The sequence below is a fragment of the Crotalus tigris genome, unplaced genomic scaffold (assembly GCF_016545835.1).
Source record: "Crotalus tigris isolate CLP2741 ecotype Arizona unplaced genomic scaffold, ASM1654583v1 scf7180000017543.2237141, whole genome shotgun sequence".
In the NCBI taxonomy this organism is placed as follows: Eukaryota; Metazoa; Chordata; class Lepidosauria; order Squamata; family Viperidae; genus Crotalus; species Crotalus tigris.
Window position 1 is genome coordinate 1,479,858 of NW_024096463.1, and position 19,357 is coordinate 1,499,214.

Below are 19,357 nucleotides of genomic sequence, written 5' to 3' on the forward strand. Positions count from 1 at the left end.
TTTTCCCCCTTTCTTTCTCCATTGTCTGACATGGTAAATTTTTGCAAAATCCCCCGGCAAGGGTCTCCCTTCCAGGTGGATTAATTTTGCAAGTCCTGTCTAATGTAAGGACCCACCCCACTTTGCATCTTAAGAAGACAAAACTCTTGGAATAATTCTTCCAACAGGCATCCTTTATTAAGAGAAAATGGTTGCAGGAGTTCTAGACAGGACTTGGGGTCCAAGCTCTCGCATTCAAGGTTTTAAGGGGTTCCCCAGTAGCCCCACTCAATCACCCCCCTGTTCCAGTGACAGTCTCAGACATTACACTCCCATCCCCTTTTCCTTACTGCCGGCTGGATGGAAACTTCAAAGAAAACTACATGAAAGTTAATAGCCCCATTGTTATGGTTAGCTCTTTTGGCAATACACACATCCAGTTCCTTTGAAGTGTACTGAAGGAAGTGAGGGCCATAAAGCCCCTTTGTTCACCCCCTTCCCTTCATCGTATGGCAGACTCCATAGAAGGCAGAAATGGGGTTTTTTATAATTGATAACTAGAGATGAAATATAATTGGATTCTGACACTTTAACTCCTTCTCAAAACAAATATTAACAAATTAAGACAACAATAATAATACAATTAATACTATTAATAATTATCTAAAATATATTCAAAAGCAAGATAATACTTTTCAGTTTCATACTTCTTCTGAATATAATCAATCCATCTTCTCCAAACCATAATATATCTTTCTTGTGAATGATCCTTCAAATAGGTGGAGATTTTCGCCATTTCTGCTAAATTAGACATTTTAAGTATCCATTCTTCCAAAGTAGGCAATAAGTTTTTCTTCCAATATTGCCCCACCAATAATCTTGCAGCAGTTATAAGGTTCAACATCAAATTAGTTTCTTTAACATCAAAATCTACAATAATACCCAAAATCTTTTGAATATTCCACCAAATCTTAATCCCAAAAGCTTTAATATTTTTACAAGTCCACCAAATATGAAAATAAGTTGCATCTAAATTTCCACATCTCCAACATTTGGGCTGTAAATTCGGATACATGAGGGACAACTTTTGGGGATCCAAATGCCATTTATAAAACATTTTATAAAAATTTCCTCTTAAATTTTGTGCTTGAGTAAATTTTACATTTCTAACCCAGTAAAATTGGCTCTTGGATATTTTGCGCCCATTTGATCATACCATCTTTAACTAACTCCGTTTCAGAGTCCAATTCTATTAAAGCATTATAAATTCTTTTTATATGAAATCGACTTTGATCTTTAATCTGTTTTACCAAATTCGCCTCCTCTAAAGTAAAACCAATCTTTTATCTATATTCCACCTCAATAACAATTGATTGTAATAAAACCAAGAATATGCAATATTTTCTTGCTTCAACTCAATAAAAGGCTTTAATTGCCAATGCTGCCCAACCAAACTCAGTAATTCCTTATAAGAAATCTTATCCAAATTTACTCCCCTAGATACTCCCTCTATCACGTGTCCTGGAACTCCCCAAATTGGAAGTTTATAATTTAACCTATAGTAATACTTTTTCCAGACACGCAACAAGGCACTTCTCAAAATATGGGTTTTAAAAACCTGATCCACTTTTTTATCATAAATTAAATATGCTTGCCATCCATATAATAAATCCCACCCCTCAAGAGAAAGGATATTCTTATTTGTTAAGTTGAGCCAATCACTAATCAACGTTAAAGCCACTGCATCATAATACAATTTTAAATTCGGTGCCTTTAATCCTTCTCTTTCCCGTGTATCCTGCATAATTTTGAATTTAACTCTCGGCTTTTTCCCTGCCCAAATAAATTTATTAATCCCCTTCTGCCATTCTTCCAAATTAGCATCTTTTTTCAAAATAGGTATCATCTGAAATAAAAAAAAAAACTTTGGAAGTATACTCATTTTAACTGCCGAAATTCTCCTCAACAAAGATAATTGTAGTTTTTTCCAATCATTTAAGTCCTTTTGCACTTTTACCCATAATGGCTCATAATTATTTTTATACAATTTAACATTAGAGGATATTAAATAAATTCCTAAATATTTAACCTTTCTCACTATTTCAAAACCTGTTAGTTTAACTATAATATCCTTTTCCTTCATAGACATATTTTTCGATAATATTTTAGTCTTATTATTATTTACCTTAAAACCAGAAACCTTCCCATACTGAATTAAAATTTCAACCAAATCCCTAACCGAATCTGTCAGTTGAGATAATGTCACAACCAAGTCATCGGCAAAAGCTCTCAACCTATAATCATTCTTATTTATTTTTATTCCCTTTATTCTAGGTGACTCCCGAATTTTAATAAGTAAAATCTCCATAGTTAAAACAAATAACAATGGGGATAAAGGATATCCCTGTCTTGTACCCTTTTCAATTTTAAATGCTTCTGTTAAACCCCCATTAACTATAATTTATGCAGATTGCTGTTGATATATTGCCTTAAGAGCAAATAAAAATTTATCCCCAAAATTCATTTCCTCTACTACTCTGAATAAAAATTGCTAATCTAATTGATCAAAGGCTTTTTCAGCATCTAAGAAAATCAAAGCCGCAGAGATTTGATTGTTCTTGTCCAAATACTCAATTAGATTAACAATTTGTCTAACATTGTACTTCATATATCTTCCAGATATAAATCCAGATTGATCACTATGAACCAACTGCTTCAAAACTCGCATTAATCTATTTGCCAATATTTTTGAGAAAATTTTATAATCTGTATTCAAAAGAGATATAGGCCTATAGTTTTTGGGCTGGGTCAAATCTTGATCTTCCTTTGGAATCAATGATATAAAAGCCCTTCTCCACGATGGAGGTACCTCTGCTCCCAACAGAATATTATTAAAAAGTTCCTTCAATGGTTCTATCATTTCTTCAGATAACATTTTATAATAAATTGCTGTTAATCCATCTGTACCTGGAGCCTTACCAACTTTCAATTGTTTAATTGCCCAAATAATCTCATCAGAAGTAATTAAACCATTAATCTCATCTCTTTGATCAGAAGTAAGTTTAGGGAAATGTGATTCCTGTAAATACTTTTCTATATCTAAAACATGTATGTTTTCACTGGCATATAACTTTGAATAAAAATCTAAAAAACTTCTTTTAATTAAATTTTGTTGATAAACTTCTTTCCTTTAAATTTTGTTTTTTCTATAATCCTTGATTTCTGTTTCTTTCGTAGTTGGTAAGCCAACCACCTACCAGGTTTGTTCACATTGCAAAATGTGTTATGTTTCATATACTTCAAATTAATTGTAATCTGATCAGCTATTAACATATTAAATTGCTCCTTAAGCAAACTAATAGAAGCCTTTAAATTATTATCCAATGGATTTAAGGTAAGAGCCTTTTCCTTAGTTTTAATTTCTAATTCCAACTCTTTACGTTTCTGCATCTGTTTGCGTCTATACACATTATTCATATTAATCAAGACCCCTCTCATATATGCTTTACTGGCGTCCCATACCATTGGCATCGAAGTACCCTTATGCATATTAAAAAGAAAAAATTCCTTTAAATAATCTCTGTATCTCTGTATATTCCCCTCAAATCTAAATAAATTTTCATTCAATCTCCAAGTCCTTCTATTCCCGTCTTCAGTAGATAACTCCATCCATACAGGACTATGGTCTGACAATTTTCTTGGGAATATCTTAGCATTCTTCACCCTAGAAAAAAGATCATTAGTAATTAATAAAAAATCAATTCTGGAATACGACTGATGCCTGTCCAAAAAAAAGGTAAAGTCTCTTTCTTCCATATTCCATTCACGCCAAATATCTCGAAGTTCCAAATCATCCTTCAAATCAAAAAGGCTTTAGGTAATTTTGCATGCTTAGGAGATTTAAAAGAACCCTTCTTGTCTTTACTTGAATCTAAAATGCCATTCCAGTCTCCCATCATAATTACTGATTTATAATCCAATTGAATTATCTTCTGATGTAGCATCTTATAAAAATGTTTTTGTTGCTGATTAGGAGCATATAATCCAATGACAAGACTTCTCTTGCCATTTAATAATAAGTCAATCATAACATATCTTCCTAGTGGGTCAGAATCAATTAACTTTGGTGATAAGTCTTTCCTCATATAAATAACTACACCTGCTTTTTTCTGCGGAGCAGAGGCTGTGAAATGTACTCCCAGCTGGAAGTTAATCAAATATTTTTCATCTTTTAAAGCAATATGAGTCTCTTGCAAACATATAACATCATTCTTGTGTTGTTTCAAATAGTAAAATACTTTCTTTCTTTTCTGTGATGAATTCAATCCATTAACATTCCATGTCAGAAACTTTGCCATGTCTCATGGCTTGAAGCCTTTGGAACACTACATCTAAATCTGAAGTTGAGGACCTCTTCGGTCTTGTTCCTCCCACTGGCTCAGAGATAGCCACCTGTGTTGTAACTCCAGAATCTACCTTTTGTTGTTCTTTTTCTCTACGTTTATAAGCTGCGCGAGTCATTTTCTGTTCTCTTGGGTCTTCTCTTATATCCAAACACTGTTGCATAGATTCAACCAACAACTCTTCTCCTGTTGGTGACCTAGCTCCTGCAGCCAACTGTCCTTCAAACTTACTTTCATTTCTTCTAGATCTTGGAGACGGTGGTGCACCTGCTTTTAGCACAGAAACATAACATTCTCTTGCTTTTAAAATTGTATTTAATCTATAACGTGTTCCAACATAATTCACCACTATGCCAACAGGTACATCCCATCTAAATTGAATTTGCCGCTTCTTGAGCTCCTCAGCCAAAAAAGCAAAATCCTTTCTTCTTCTAAGAATTTTGGGAGGTATTTCTTTTAAAATTATAACATCTTGAGCTGCAATTTGAAATCTTTGGTTATAAAAGACTTGTATAATTTCATTACGAAGTGATCTTCTAGAAAAATAGATAACTACATCTCTTGGTAAATTTCTCTGCTTCGCAATCCACGAATTAACTCTAAAGATTTTTTCAATATCTCCCAACATTTCTTCAATTCCACATCCTAAAATGGATGCCAGTTCTGCAGCAATCTCTTTTCTCAAATTCTCTTTCACATTCTCCTTCAACCCTCTTATTCTCAAAGCAAACTCCATGTCTCCATATTGTGACATTACAATTTCATTCTGTGCTGCATCCACATTATTTTCAACTCTTTCAATTCTTCCTTCCAATCTTTCAACATTTCCAGCCACTTCATCCACCCTCTCATCAAGTCTTTCTACGTGGGCCGCAAGCCCCTGAAGAGCCAACAAAATATCTTTCCTCATCTGATGATTTTTCTGCTCCAAAAGCTCTTCTGTCTCAGACCTAATCTTTTGTACAGCTTTCTCCAAAGAATCCTGGACAACATTCTGTATATCTTTAAGTGTAAATGCTGGAGATGGGGAGGGTAGTGGAGATTTTGGCTTAGTTTGCTGTGTAATCTGTGTTACTGGAGGAGAAATTGAAACTTTAGGCAGAGAAGAAATTCCAGGGCGTTTTGAAGCCATTTTAAGAAAAAGAAAAAAAAAGAGATGAAGAAAAAAAAAGAAAAAAGTCACTTCTTATAACAAAATAAAATAAAGGGGTAATAAAAACAACCCCCCCCCCATAAAGGGAAGAAACAAAGTCAATTATTCTGAAACTTTGTTGCAAGATAAAAGTGAAAGTCCTCAGACAAAGAAGCAAAATTCCTCCGCCATTTTTCCTCTCATTCCAATCATTAAAATAGAAACTGAAGAAGACAATATTTCTTCATGAGTTAAAGTTAAAATTCAATCCAGATCTTATCCTCCTGATCAGCTCTGTCTGCTTTAAAATTTACTTACAGTCTTTCTTGTGTCAGCAGATGTGGAGGCTGTGTCTGGCTTCATTCCAGAGAACAAAGGCTTCCTGGAATGCGGAAAGAGCCTCACCCTTCGTCTCCCAAAAAAGAAAGCTTTGAGAAACTAGAGGAGCTCAATTTCTATCTGGAAATACTCACCTTCCTCCCTTTACCCGGGAGGAAGGTTACAAGCTGCAAAAACAGCTGATCTCTGCTGTCTTGCCGGCTTTTATACATTTCCATGACAAGAGGCTAAGAAAAAAGCCTCCATCGGTGCAGCGGTCACCACAGGAACTCTAACCGATTGATTTCTTGATCCGATTCGGAGTCTTTGACCCTCTCAGCGCCCTCCTAGTGGACAGCCTCTATGCAGGGAGTATTCCTGGAGAGCCGTAAGGCCTTGACGCCCCCCCCCCTCAGCAGCTTCTTCAGCTGTGATCTCCCTTAGGGCATCTTGGAATGAAATAGTCTCTTTAGCGAACAATTTCTGTTGGAGTTCCCTGCTTCTCTAGCCACACACTAAGTGGTCTCACAGTCTCTCTTCAAGATCTTTGAATTTGCAGGGTTGGGCCGCTTGACAAAGGGCGGCTATAAACTCGGCAGCCGACTCGCCCGGTCACTGGTCTCTTTGTTTGAAGGCATGCCTCCAGGTGATAACCAATAGCTTTGGCTCAAAGTATTCTTTGAGTATTTTCTTAAGTTTGGAATAAGCAACGGACTCAAATGGAGCTGGAGCAACTAAGTTTTCAGCGATTTTGAACATCGCCTGGCCACAAATGCACAACAGTGTTGCGGCCTTCAAACTGTCTTCACTAACTTGGTTGACTCTTAAGTAATTCTCAACTCTCGCGACATATGAGCTCCACCTCTCTGGATGTGCAACGTCAAATTCTGAGAGTTGCCCAGGTTTGGCCAGTTGTTTTCAGTGTTTTTGGCCTCGCAATGCCTTGTGCTGCCACGGCTTCTTTTAATCTCCTAGGGATGGTTCCTTGGGAGCGCTCTTCATCCAGCATTTTCATACTGACAGGAATGGAGGGGGGAACATGGTCCAACCAAGGCATCGGCACTTGGCTTTACCCCCTTAGTGACTCAGCTCTTCGAGATTGGCAGCACCTCCCACCTTTGTTATGTTTGGTGATCGATGAGGCATTGACAAAGCAGCAGGTGTAACAACAACTCTTCATTTCAGGTTTAAACAGAAGCCTGGATAACTGCCACTCCACCCTTATTTATACACTCAGCAACTAGGTGGCAGCCAATAGGATTCCAGTATTAGTTCCCGTTTTTAACACAAGTTAATGAGCATGTAGACAGAAAGTCTGGCATTTAACTGACAGAGTCTTATGATCGTTTTTTCAACATTTCCAATTAATTCACTTCAATACATTACACAGTGTCTCTTTAAAAAGTGTCAGGCATTATCTCAAAGAATTCAGTCTTCTGTGTGCTGCTTCTCTTCTTTAAAATTGTAGGCAAAGTTTCAGCAGAGCTTCCCTGAACAATGTTTTCAAGATAATAGAATGCTTCATATTTGATTTCAGAAGTTTTTCAAATTTATATGTAAATTTTGACTGTAATCTGTTTGCATCATTTCCTCTAAGGCACAGTATTAGTCATATAACTGTGGGAATATTTCACCCTCCATCTTTATACATTTCAACAGGCAATACAGAGCTGTGAACTTGAATAGAAAAAGCTGTGTCATAGTTTCCATACATTTGTCTGTATTTCCTAGAGTGGCTGCATATTTTTTCAAGATTGTGTATGCACCCTGTGCAACCCTGGGAAAAGATGGATTTGGTTTGAGGAATTGCTAATCCATAACAGACATGCATTGTCATGCATTTAGTTTTTACTCAGCTGATCTCCATTAGGCACTCCACAATTTAGTATAACCCAGGGGTCAATCTCAAGTTCCCACCATTTCTGTCTCATCTTCCATGATTGCCTTTTGATTACAGGTTGAAGTTGTTTTGATTTTTCTGTTAGGTTTCTTCATGGGTTTTCTTTTTAAAGCCCACTGTTAATGGAGACCTCAATCCAATCATGGAGGTTATTCGTATTCTGACAAGATTAATTTTCCTTTAAATAATATATGAGCCAATTGGGTGTAGTGATTAAGATACAGGGCTAGAAATTGGGAGTTCAAGTCCTGCCTTAAGCACAAAGACAACTGAATGATCTTGTGCCAGTCACTCTCTCAACCTAGGAATAAGAAAGCTATGGTAAACCATTTATGAAATCCTGTTAAGAAAGCACCCCACCCAGGAGTACTTTTATCAAATTCTTTGCTTCTAATTTGTAGATGTTCAATACATAGTCTATTTGTATATTCCTTGAAATAGTTCAGGGTGCTGTAATGTTGGGATGAACTCTTCACAGATCATAAATATTTTTTGGGCTTAATAATTCACATCACCATTGTTGCCTATGGTGGAATATGACTGCAGTGTTCATAGCCACATTCAGTTACCTATGCTCTTATTGGCTTTTCTTTCCTTCTATTCTAAAAACAATGCCTTTATTCTTTAAAATGTAGACACAAAAGAGCAATAAGCAAGAAACAGAAATAGTGAACTGAAGAAATATGCCAAACAAATCACCTTTTGTTTTGCTATCTTTTGGGCATCACTGAGAAATAGTTTCCTTTCTCTATATCATGCTTTTTTATACATTTCTCTCCCAGTTCGTTTTTTTTACTCACATGTTTCTCTAGCTTATGGACTTCAAGGCTGCCAACTTTCTCTACCAGAACACACTCTTTTGTTTGTTCCCCATATAGCTCTGTCTGCATCATTTTGCTTTGAAGTGCAAATGCTACTGTTGTAAAAGTAGTTACATCTTAGCTTTATCTAAAGGAGTATTTTTTGTTCCTCGTGATTCCAGCATGTAATCCTCACTTTTCATAGGAACCTCCCACAGGACAACAATATAAGTTATTGCAAGCAAGTTATATAATAAGCAGACATAAATATAAATATTAAAAATAGTTCTAGCATCATTTCAATAAACCAGCATAGAATGTGTATTCATTCTTTTAGACTTGCTCATGCTGGGCAGGATTTGCCTTTTTAATGTCAATTAAAATTCTGCAGCTTGGAGAGTTTCATTCTGAGTTTTTTGTGTTACATTTTCTTAATTATCTTAAAATAATTTGGCCTCATCAACAAATCCATAGCTAAATCTGAGAATATGATAACGTACATTTAAACCAGATATTTACCTGTCTTACTATGGTTATCAGTGTAGGTAATATTGTCCATTGTGCAGTTCCTAAAATGACTGATCATTCCATTTTCCATAACAATATTTAGTTTTTTGTAGTTTTCTTTATTTTTTGCTGGATGTTCTTAATCTAACATCTGCCATAAGTGATTTCACCATTTACCCTCTGGAGATTAGTGGAGAACAACATTTGTTTCCCTCTGAAAACAACAGACCTATTCTAGTTTTTGCTATTTATGTATTACTTGGAATTATGTTCTCTGACAAATACATTTATCTTAGACAGCAATACATTACTTTTCAGATCCATACTCTTTACTGCATACAATCTAACATTGGTTGCAAATCATACAAAACTAAACAGATATATACACACCAAATATAAACACCAAAAAGATGTCTAATGTCACTATAACCAATCCTTATAATAAACAATAATAAATTAATATTAATATAAATTGTACTTATTAATAAGTCATAATCAATCCCTAAATATATAAATCAGAGGTTATCATACATTTTCATGTTCCACTAATCTAGTAACATATATTGCTCCAATTGTATTTAGCAACTTTTAACTCAGTATTTACATAAGATACTGCTTAATTAACATACACTTTCTCTAAATCAACAAAGATATAAAGATACCCCCCCACACACACACATAGATTTTACACTTAACATTTGAAGAGCAAAGCACTGGTTTGTACACTCTTGGCCTGGTATAAAGTCACACAGCACTCCCCATATATTGTTCTATGTCACTTTTTTTACCCTTTCAATTAAAATTCTGCCAAACACCTGTGCAACCCTTAAACATCCCTGTGTTTTTTTTTCATTCAAACTTGTTTCTTTTCCCTTTGCTTATGATAACCATACCAGTTTTCTTCCAATCAGCAGACTTGAAATGTACATTAAACAAATTACACAACCAATCCATAAGCCATCCACATCCATACTTTTAACATTTCTCCAGTTACATGTATAATCATTTTTCAACATTCTTTTACTTTATTTTAATCATCCCTTGCTCTCTTTCATTATATTCTTTACAGCTCTTTTTCCTCTATATGCAAGTTACAGAACATCTTTCATCCTCATATTTTGTTATTCGCTTTTATGCATTTTTTAAATTCATAGTCTCACTTCATTCCCCCAAGCAACTCTTTCTATAGTTTCCATTAGCATAATTATACATGCTTCTCTTTTCAATCTTTTCCAAGTGTCTTTTAATGCCATTTTATATATGACATGCTTATCTTTCCTTCCTATTTTCTCTCCTGTTTCTTTTATTTCTTTCATTTTGTAAGGTTTTCCATTCAGCCCTCACAAACTTCTTTAAAAAAAAAGGTTTTATTGAGTTTTATAGGGTTAGGGATAAAATAAGATCGGGATAGGGATTAAGGTTTAGGGTGGGGTTGGGATCAGGATTGGGATTAGGACAGGGTTGGGAACAACATTGGGGTTATCCCCCAATAACATTTTCTTTTCTTTTTTTAAAAACAAGTTTTATTGGTTTTTTTAATTTTTACATCAGAGTGCTCAAGAAATGCCATGGTGATGGGGTAATCAATCATCCAAAAACAAAGGCATACATATATAACTCAAATTAATTCATTAAAAGTTCCCTCTCTATTTCCCTCAGGTAGTATAACATATTTAGATTAATCCATTTCTACATGAAATTTAATCAGTCAAAACAATCATCAATAACATTACATCTATCTAAATTCAAATCCTGTTTTTAAGCTTTACTAATTTACAATTTCCATATTCCAATTTAGTCTTGAATAAACATATTATTAGCACTTTGGGTATCCCTTCTACAATACACATAGTATTCCGACAGTAACATTCTAATATTTCCACATATATTCTATTTCTTAGTCTAATAGATCATTGATTGGTACCATTTCTTCTCTTATCACAAATCTCTCCTATTCTTCTTCCATTACAAAATAGTTATCCTACTTAAAATAATAATATTACTCTACTCTATTTTAAATATATAATCTATCAGTCAATCTATTTCTATAGAAAAAAAAACAGGTAAAATTTAAATCTCGTCCAAGTAATTATCATATCTAAAACAAGCATATTGTTACACAAAATATCATCTTACTAACTTCACATACTCAGTTAATTGTTAAATCAGTCCAGATCTCTAAAGCCTTTTTAACCCATTAAGTAAAATTTTAAATCACATTTTTAAATCTAACTCTAGCTTTCTTTCTGTGCCAGGCTGGTTTCCATAATACCGCCTCTGTATCATCAAATCTCAATATTTATCGACACATCAATCTAGTCTAAGTTCTCTTCCCCTTCTTCCAGTATCATCTGAGTAGTATAGTCAATTTTGTTCCATGTTGTTGTTACCAGATTATCACAGCTTTCAATAGATCGCATCTGGAAGTCAGTTCCTGTTGCTTTTAAGACTGCAAGTATTCCAGTTGAACTCATTCTTTGATCCTCAAAGTTCTCCATAATTTGTATGTAGACGTGTGAAATATCCTCTTCTGTAGTGATTGATTGACTTGTGGAATGATCAATTAGAGTCTCAATTTGAGATTTTAAGTCAAGCATTTTTCTAGAGCTCAATTGATCAGTAGCTTCTTCCTCCATCTCTTTAGATTATGTGCACTGTTGAATATAGGCCTCTTTAAAGCTCATCTGCTCCTTTTTTATTGTTCCTTGGCCTATAGGTTGGTCGTTTAAAATTTGAAATTCAGTTTGTGGTTCTGCAATATGATCTTTAATTTTTCTCCAGGATGTCATGTACTCTGTAGCTTCCAGGATTTTTTTCCAATATAAGCTCATAATCAAGTTGTGGTAAGATTCCTCCATTTCCATAATAAAATAGTCTTTTAGTGGAGGCTATATTTATTAAAGGTAAAAAAATATCCACCTCCACAATTTCTAGTAAGCAAATTCAACCCACAGCTGTTTCAAAGCCTTTATCTTTTCCCTTTTATTATCATTTGAAGATCAAATCCATCTTCAAACACCAAGACAAAGTACAATTGCAGTAACACTTTTCACCACAAGATGTCCTCATTGGCTGTAAAATCTTTTTTTTAATTAAAAAGCTTTTATCTCATTAGAAAAGTAGAAAGCAAATATCTCCAGCATAGTAGATAAAATAATAATAATGCTCTATGATAAGGATTTTTTCAGGGCCCCAAAATATCCAAAAAATTAAATATCCAATTAAAATTTACTGTTTTGTAGTTTTGTTCCAAGCTTTTTTCCCAAGTAAGCAAACACCATTCTCTTAAGGCAGGGAAGTCATTCAGAGGCTTTTTACAGGAAAATAATTGGGGCTAAGGGAGGAAAGGAAAGGTCTCACCCAGATTTCTCCACCGTGGTTCTTCATGCTTAGCTGTTCTTCTGACTTTCGGCTGGTGCAACTGGGTGATCGGCCATTTTACTGGCCGATTTTTTCTCCGATGGCCCTAAGGAGCTAGCTTGGACTGTGGAAGGAGCTGCCGCCCTTTCGCAGTCAACGAGGGCCTCCTCGAAGGTGATTGCCCCTCCAGGGCTACTTTTTGACCTGATTAACGGTCTACTGGCAGAGGGAAAGCAGCCAGCGAAGAGACGGAGCTCTGCACACAACTGCACCCACCACGATCCAGAACCAGAAGCCCCCCAATAACATTTTCAATCTTTAGCAAATAGACTATTGTCCGGGTACATATGTTCAATTAACAATAGTTGATATTGTTGTTCGTCCATCGATTTCGATGAAGACCTTGACATCTTGTGGGTTATGGGCCATCAACAATGTGTCCGTAGGTGGCTAATAAGACTGATGTTAGCATGGAATGTTCTGCCACATACTGAACAAAGAAATGTAGACACTATTACTTCAGCATTTGCAGCTCTAGCTTTGCGGAGTGCTCGCTTTTCTTGTGCCAAGATTGTCCTTCTGTGTTCATATGTCTGGCAACCCTGGTACACCAAAGTGCGCCATGTCGGTCGATCATGCGCCAGAAGTTCCCAAGAGATGGTGTTAATATCCAGGGACTTAAGAGAGGCTTTCAACGTGTCTTTGTATCGCTTCTTTTGTCCCCCGTGTGATTGCTTTCCTTGAGACAGCTCACCATAGAAGAGCCGTTTAGGGATGCGATGATCTGGCATCCTTACAACATGGCCTGCCCAGCGCATCTGGGCTTTCATCAACAGAGTGTAAACTGATGATAGGCCTGCTCTGGAGAGGACATCTGTGTCTGGTATCTTACCCTGCCACTGGATCCTCAGAATTCTACGAAGGCAAGTCATGTGGAAGTAGTTCAGTTGCCTAACATGCCTCCTATACACTGTCCAAGTCTCACTAGCATACAATAGGGTAGTTAGCACTGCTGCCTGGTAAACTTTAAGCTTGGTAGCAAGACTTATTCCACGGTGGTCCCACACGTTAGTCTGCAATCTGCCAAATGCAGAACTTGCCTTGGCAATTCTACAGTTGACCTCGATGTCAATTGTCACTGCACGGGAGAGGGTACTACCAAGATACGTAAATTGGTCCACTGCTTGCAGCTTTTGTCCCTTTACTGTGATGGTAGGCTCTTGATATTGGGCTTTTGGAGCTGGCTGGTACATCATTTCAGTTTTCTTCGTATTGATAAAGAGGCCAAAGTTGTCACGAGCGGCTGCGAATTTGTCCATGCTGGCTTGCATTTTCTGCTCCGATCCTGCATTAAGGGCACAGTCATCAGCAAAGAGGAGATCTCGTAGCACAGTCTCCTTTACCTTGGTGACAGCCTGAAGTCTTCGCAGGTTGAACAGTTTCCCATCGGTTCTGTACCTCAAATTAACTCCCACTGAGCTGTTCTGAAAGGTGTCTGACATCATGGCTGCGAACATCATGCTGAACAGTGTTGGTGCCAGCACGCAGCCTTGCTTAACACCATTAGTAATAGGGAAGGCCTCTGAGGCTCCACCGTTACTCAGAACACGAGCCGCCATGCCATCATGGAACTGTCGTACCATTAGAATAAACCTGTCAGGGCACCCAAACTTCACCATAATGCGCCATACTCCTTCACGACTAATTGTGTCAAAAGCCTTGGTGAGATCCACGATCTCACCCCTTAGTGATAGTGATAGTTGATATAGTGATAGATAGTAAGTGTAATAAACAATAATCATAAACAGTATCAATTAATCAATGCATATCATTCTTCTTACTAGTATGTATTCAATATATATATATATATATATATATATATATATATATATATATATATATATATATATATGTAGGTCTTTGGTTGTTCGGGTTTTCTCCCGCGTAAAATTGGAAGTGTCTTGGCGACGTTTCGACGAAGTCCCATTCGTCATCTTCAGGCTGGTGTTTTCAGCTTCGTGCTTCGAGCAGCAATGTGTGGTCTTAGCTGTTTCTTCCTTTTAACTGCCAGTGGGGGTATGAACTGATTGGGTGGGAGCTTGGCTGTGTTCTGATTGGGTGGAGGTGTGTTCTGATTGGTTAGGGGCGTGGCTGTGCTCTGATTGGCTGGGGGGTTGGCTGTGCTCTGATTGGCTGGGGGGTTGGCTGTGCTCTGATTGGCTGGGGGAGTGTTCTGTTTGGTTGTGCTCAGGTTAGTCTGAGTTGCAGGGGGGTTTAAGATTTTGGGCTGCCTTGCTATTTTTTGGCTTCGCGTTCGTGGTCGTGCCTCTCTTCATGGAGGGTGTCAGTTTGCTTCATGTATGGATTGGAGGGGTTTAAAGTGGCTAATGATGCAGCTGTGGTCTGGCTTCTGGTTTGTGGTCGTGCCTCATCATCGGTGTGGCTTTGGGTTTGTTTTTTGCGTGGATGTGTGGTGGTGACATCCCATGAGTGTGGGTCTGGTATCATTTTTTGTGTTAGGGAGTCGTTTGTCAATAAGGGCGGGTTTCCAAATGGCTGGTAGGCGGGAGGTATCATCTCGCTTGTTCATGCTGTGTGGGCGTTTTTCTATCTCGATGGCTTCTCTGATTATTCTGTTATTAAAATGTTCACTTTTGGCAATGGTTCTGGTATTTTTAAAGTCAATTTCATGTCCTGTGGCTTTAAGGTGTTGGACCAGGGAAGATGTTGGTTCCTCTTTTTTGACTGAGTTCTTATGTTCTTCAATGCGTGCACTTATTCTTCTGTTGGTTTGTCCGATGTATGTGGTGGGACAAGTGGTGCATGGGATTTCGTATACTCCTTGATTTTCTAATTCAATTTTATCTTTGGGGTTTCTAAGGATGGTGGATATTTTTCTGTTTGTGCAGAATGCTGTTTTGATGTTGTGTTTATGGAGGATCTTACTGATTCTGTCTGTGGTGCCTTTTATGTATGGGAGGAGGGCTTTGCCATTTTCTTGTTCTTTGTCTTGGATTTTAGTGGGGGTTTCTTTTTGGATTAGGTTTGTAATCTTATTTCTATGGAATCCATTGGATGTTAGTACATTGGTGAGAGTGTGTAGTTCGGGTTTTAGGTGTTGTTCGTCAGCTAAGCGTTTTGTTCTGGAGATGAGTGTCTTGGCTACAGAGTTGATCTGTGCTGGGTGGTGGTGTGAGAGAGCGTACAGATAGCGGTTTGTGTGTGTTTTCTTCTGGTAGATGGTGTGTCCTAGGGAGCCATTGGATTTCTTGTAGACTAAGACATCCAGGAAGGGAAGTTGGTTGTTAGCTTCTGTTTCCATGGTGAACTGTATTTTGGGGTGTAGGCTGTTGAGGTGTGTGAGGAAGTTGTCCAGTTTTTCTTTCCCATGTGGCCAGATTATGAAGGTGTCGTCTACGTATCTGAGCCAGAGTTTGGGTTTGTGATCCGATTTTTCTAGAGCTTGGGTTTCAAAGTGTTCCATGTAGAGGTTGGCAATGACAGGTGAGAGGGGTGATCCCATGGGTGCTCCTTCTGTTTGTTTGTATTTTTGTCCATTATAGATGAAGTATGTGTTGGATAGGCAGTGGTTGGTCAGATCTAAGATGTGTTTGGGGGGGTTATATTTATTTTGAATAGCTGTCAAGGCTTCTTTGATAGGCACTTGGGTGAAGAGGGATATGACATCGAAGCTCACTAGTAGGTCGCTGGGCTGTAAGTTTTGTTTCTTTATGATCTCTATAAACTGGAATGAGTTTTTTACATGAGAGGTGATGGATTCTGCATAGGGCTGTAGTTGTTTGGCGAGAAATTTGGCTAGGTTTTGTAGAGGTGAGCCTATGGAGCTGACTATAGGTCTGAGTGGGGTTCCTTCTTTGTGTATCTTGGGGAGACCATAGAGTTTGGGGCATCTGGATGATTTCTCTCTGGGAATGATTCTTTGCTGGATCTCTTCGTTAATGGGGGAGGCTTTTATTTTGGATCTGGTGGTTTTTTCCAGGTAGGTGGTGGGATCTGTATTTAGGGGTTTGTATGTGGAGTCTTGCATGTGGAGCACTACATAACCTGAAAGAAGACACCAGCATAATAATCCTACCAGCAGACAAGGGCAATGCCACAGTGGTTATGAACACATCTGACTACCAAACCAAATTAACCAACCTACTCCAAGAATCCACATACAAACCCTAGAGCCATCCACAGGCAGCAGTTAAAGAGTTCGAAATAGCTATTCCAGTTCTCCCTTAATTCTTTGCTAGCAATCCAAATTTTAGATATATATATATATATATATATATATATATATATATATATATATATATATATATATATATATACACATACACACACACACACACATATATATATATGTAGATCTTTGGTTGTTCAGGTTTTCTCCCACGTAAAATTGGAAGTGTCGGGTTTACGCGGGAGAAAACCCGAACAACCAAAGACCTACATATATATATATATATATATATATATATATATATATATATATATATATATATATATATATGTATATGTGTCAGAATCCAATTATAGTCCATCTTTAATCATCAAATATAGAAAACCCCAATTCTGCCTTCTCTGGATTCTGCCATAAGAGGGAGAGAAGGGGGAGAACAAAGGGGCTTTATGGCCCTCACTTCCTTCAGTATACTTCTAAGGAATTGAATGTGTTTATTGCAACCTCAAAGAGTTTGAACCTTACCATAACAAAGAGGGCTATTTACCTTTCATGTAGTTTATCTGAAGTCTCCATCCAGACGGAAGAAAGGAATAAAGGGGTGGAATTGTGATGCCTGAAACTATCACTGGAAGGGGGGTGATTGGGTGGGACTACTGGGGAACCCCTTAAAACCTTGAATGGGAGAGCTTGGACCCCAAGTCCTGTCTAGAACGCCTGCAACCATTTTCTCTTAATAAAGGATGCCTGTTGGAAGAATTATTCCAAGCGTTCTGTCTTCTTAAGATGCAGAGTGGGGTGGATCCTTACATTAGACAGGACTTGCAAAATTAATCCACCTGGAAGGGAGACCCTTGCCAGGGGATTTTGCAAAAAATTACCATGTCAGACAATGGAGCAAGAAACTCCCCAGAAAGAGAGCTGCTGCCTCAACTGGACCCTTACCAGGTATTGGGATCCAAGAGGTCAGAGTCCTCAGGAGAAGAAGTGGTGGAGACACGGGACCACAAGCCTCGCTGGTCAATGGGCGTTGGAAAGAAAAGTGAGTGGGGAAAGGAATCAAGAAAGGTGACCCTGAGACGGGGGACCAAGCAACCAGAATGGAAGCAGGAGATGGAGAACTCCCTGCACGCAAGTGAAGAGGGAGGAAGCTGGGTACCGTACTCAGACTGGATCCTAGAGAAAGCTATTGACCTGATGAAGAGAACTCTCAGCTCCCTAGGAGAGGAGAATACTGAGCCCTACGGCCGCCCCAGTTCCTGGAGCCCCAAAGGGAGAGACACCGAGGGGGACGTGGAACCTGCAACCCCAGGGACATTTACTGATCCAGGAGCTCCCACCCCCTACCGGACCCAAGATGGAAATCTGGACTGAAGACACTACCACCCACAATGGAGGCACCGATCCATTCCAAGACGTCCACCGTTGGAGGTGAAATTCAAAGGGGAGCCAACACGCTTGGGGTTTTTCCTAACCCAAGTCCTCAGCTATATGGAGGAATACGGGCAGGACATTCCCAGCGACAAAGCCCGCATCCGGATCGTGCAATCTGCCCTGGATGGACCAGCTGCAGATTGGGTGGTGAACTTGCATGACTCCAGTGCCCCAGAACTCAGTAACTTCAACCGTTTCATGTCCTCTTTGAGAAGACGATTTGAAGACCCCCTGGCTGATCGCAAAGCCCGTGAAAGGATAAAAACGATGAGGCAAGGCAAACGCCCAGTGGCTGAATATACACAAGAATTCCGGGCCATTGCCAGCAAACTGAATTGGCCAGAAGACATCCTCCTTGGCCATTTCAAAGACGGACTAAACTATGATCTATATGATGCGTGCCTGCCCCGAGGGGACCCACCTCGACTTGAGGACTGGTACGTCTTGGCAGAGGAAGCAGAGATCGACATATTGAAGAGGCACCGCCGAGGAAAACAATGGAGCCGCCCCCCGCCTGAGCTGACACATGAACCGGTGAAATCATCGGCTACAGCCAAGAAGCAAATGGGGTGTTTCAAGTGCGGAAGAGAAGGGCATCGAGCTGTAGAATGCCGCTCAAAGGCCCCCCAGCACAACCCAGACAGATCCCCAATCAACAAATCCGGAAAGTCTTCATCTAAGCCAAAAGAAATGGCCATGAGAATGATGGAAATTGCAGAACCCCCCACTTCTGCTCACCAAGGGGAAAGAACTCCAGCCTACACCACAGGGCCGGTGGATGCCTCAGATGACAGCTCGGAGGGCGAACCCCTGGTAAGTGGACACATCACACCCATCCTCAAGACAGTGACTATATTAATTCCCCCCATGCCTGAAGCCGTGAAGGTGAAAGCCTTAATAGACTCTGGCTGCACCCGCTGCCTCATTAGCCCAACACTAGTGGGTAATCTGGGCATCCTATCGAGGAGACTGGAACAACCAATCTCATTTGGCCAGTTAGATGGATCCATAGCAGGGGGGTGCCAGCTACCCTAGCCACTCTACCAATACACCTCTCCCTGGGCAAACATGAAGAGGACATAAAGTTTGTGGTGACCCCAGGTATGGAATGCCCAATGATTCTAGGGATGGAATGGTTGAAAAAATGGAACCCCTGGGTAAATTGGAGGACGACAGAAATCAAATTCCCAAAGGGGGACCCTATGGACTTAAAACCCCAAGGGGGGCTACCAGAATCAAGAATAGAAAAAGCATCCATAGGAGAGGAAAAAAGATTAACAGAAATACCAGAGGAATATAGGGACCTTGCTGAAGTCTTCAGTGAGGAGAGGGCGA

General features: G+C 38.7%; 1 long non-coding RNA gene across 1 annotated transcript in view; it reads right to left on the minus strand.

Moving 5' to 3' along the window:
• Positions 1 to 799: 799 nt before the first annotated feature.
• LOC120298069 overlaps positions 800 to 19,357 on the minus strand; it is a 30,141-nt gene continuing 11,583 nt past the window's right edge. Inside the window, exon 3 of the long non-coding RNA XR_005553950.1 lies at positions 800 to 857. This is a non-coding gene — a long non-coding RNA (uncharacterized LOC120298069). The remainder of the gene's footprint in view (positions 858 to 19,357) is intronic.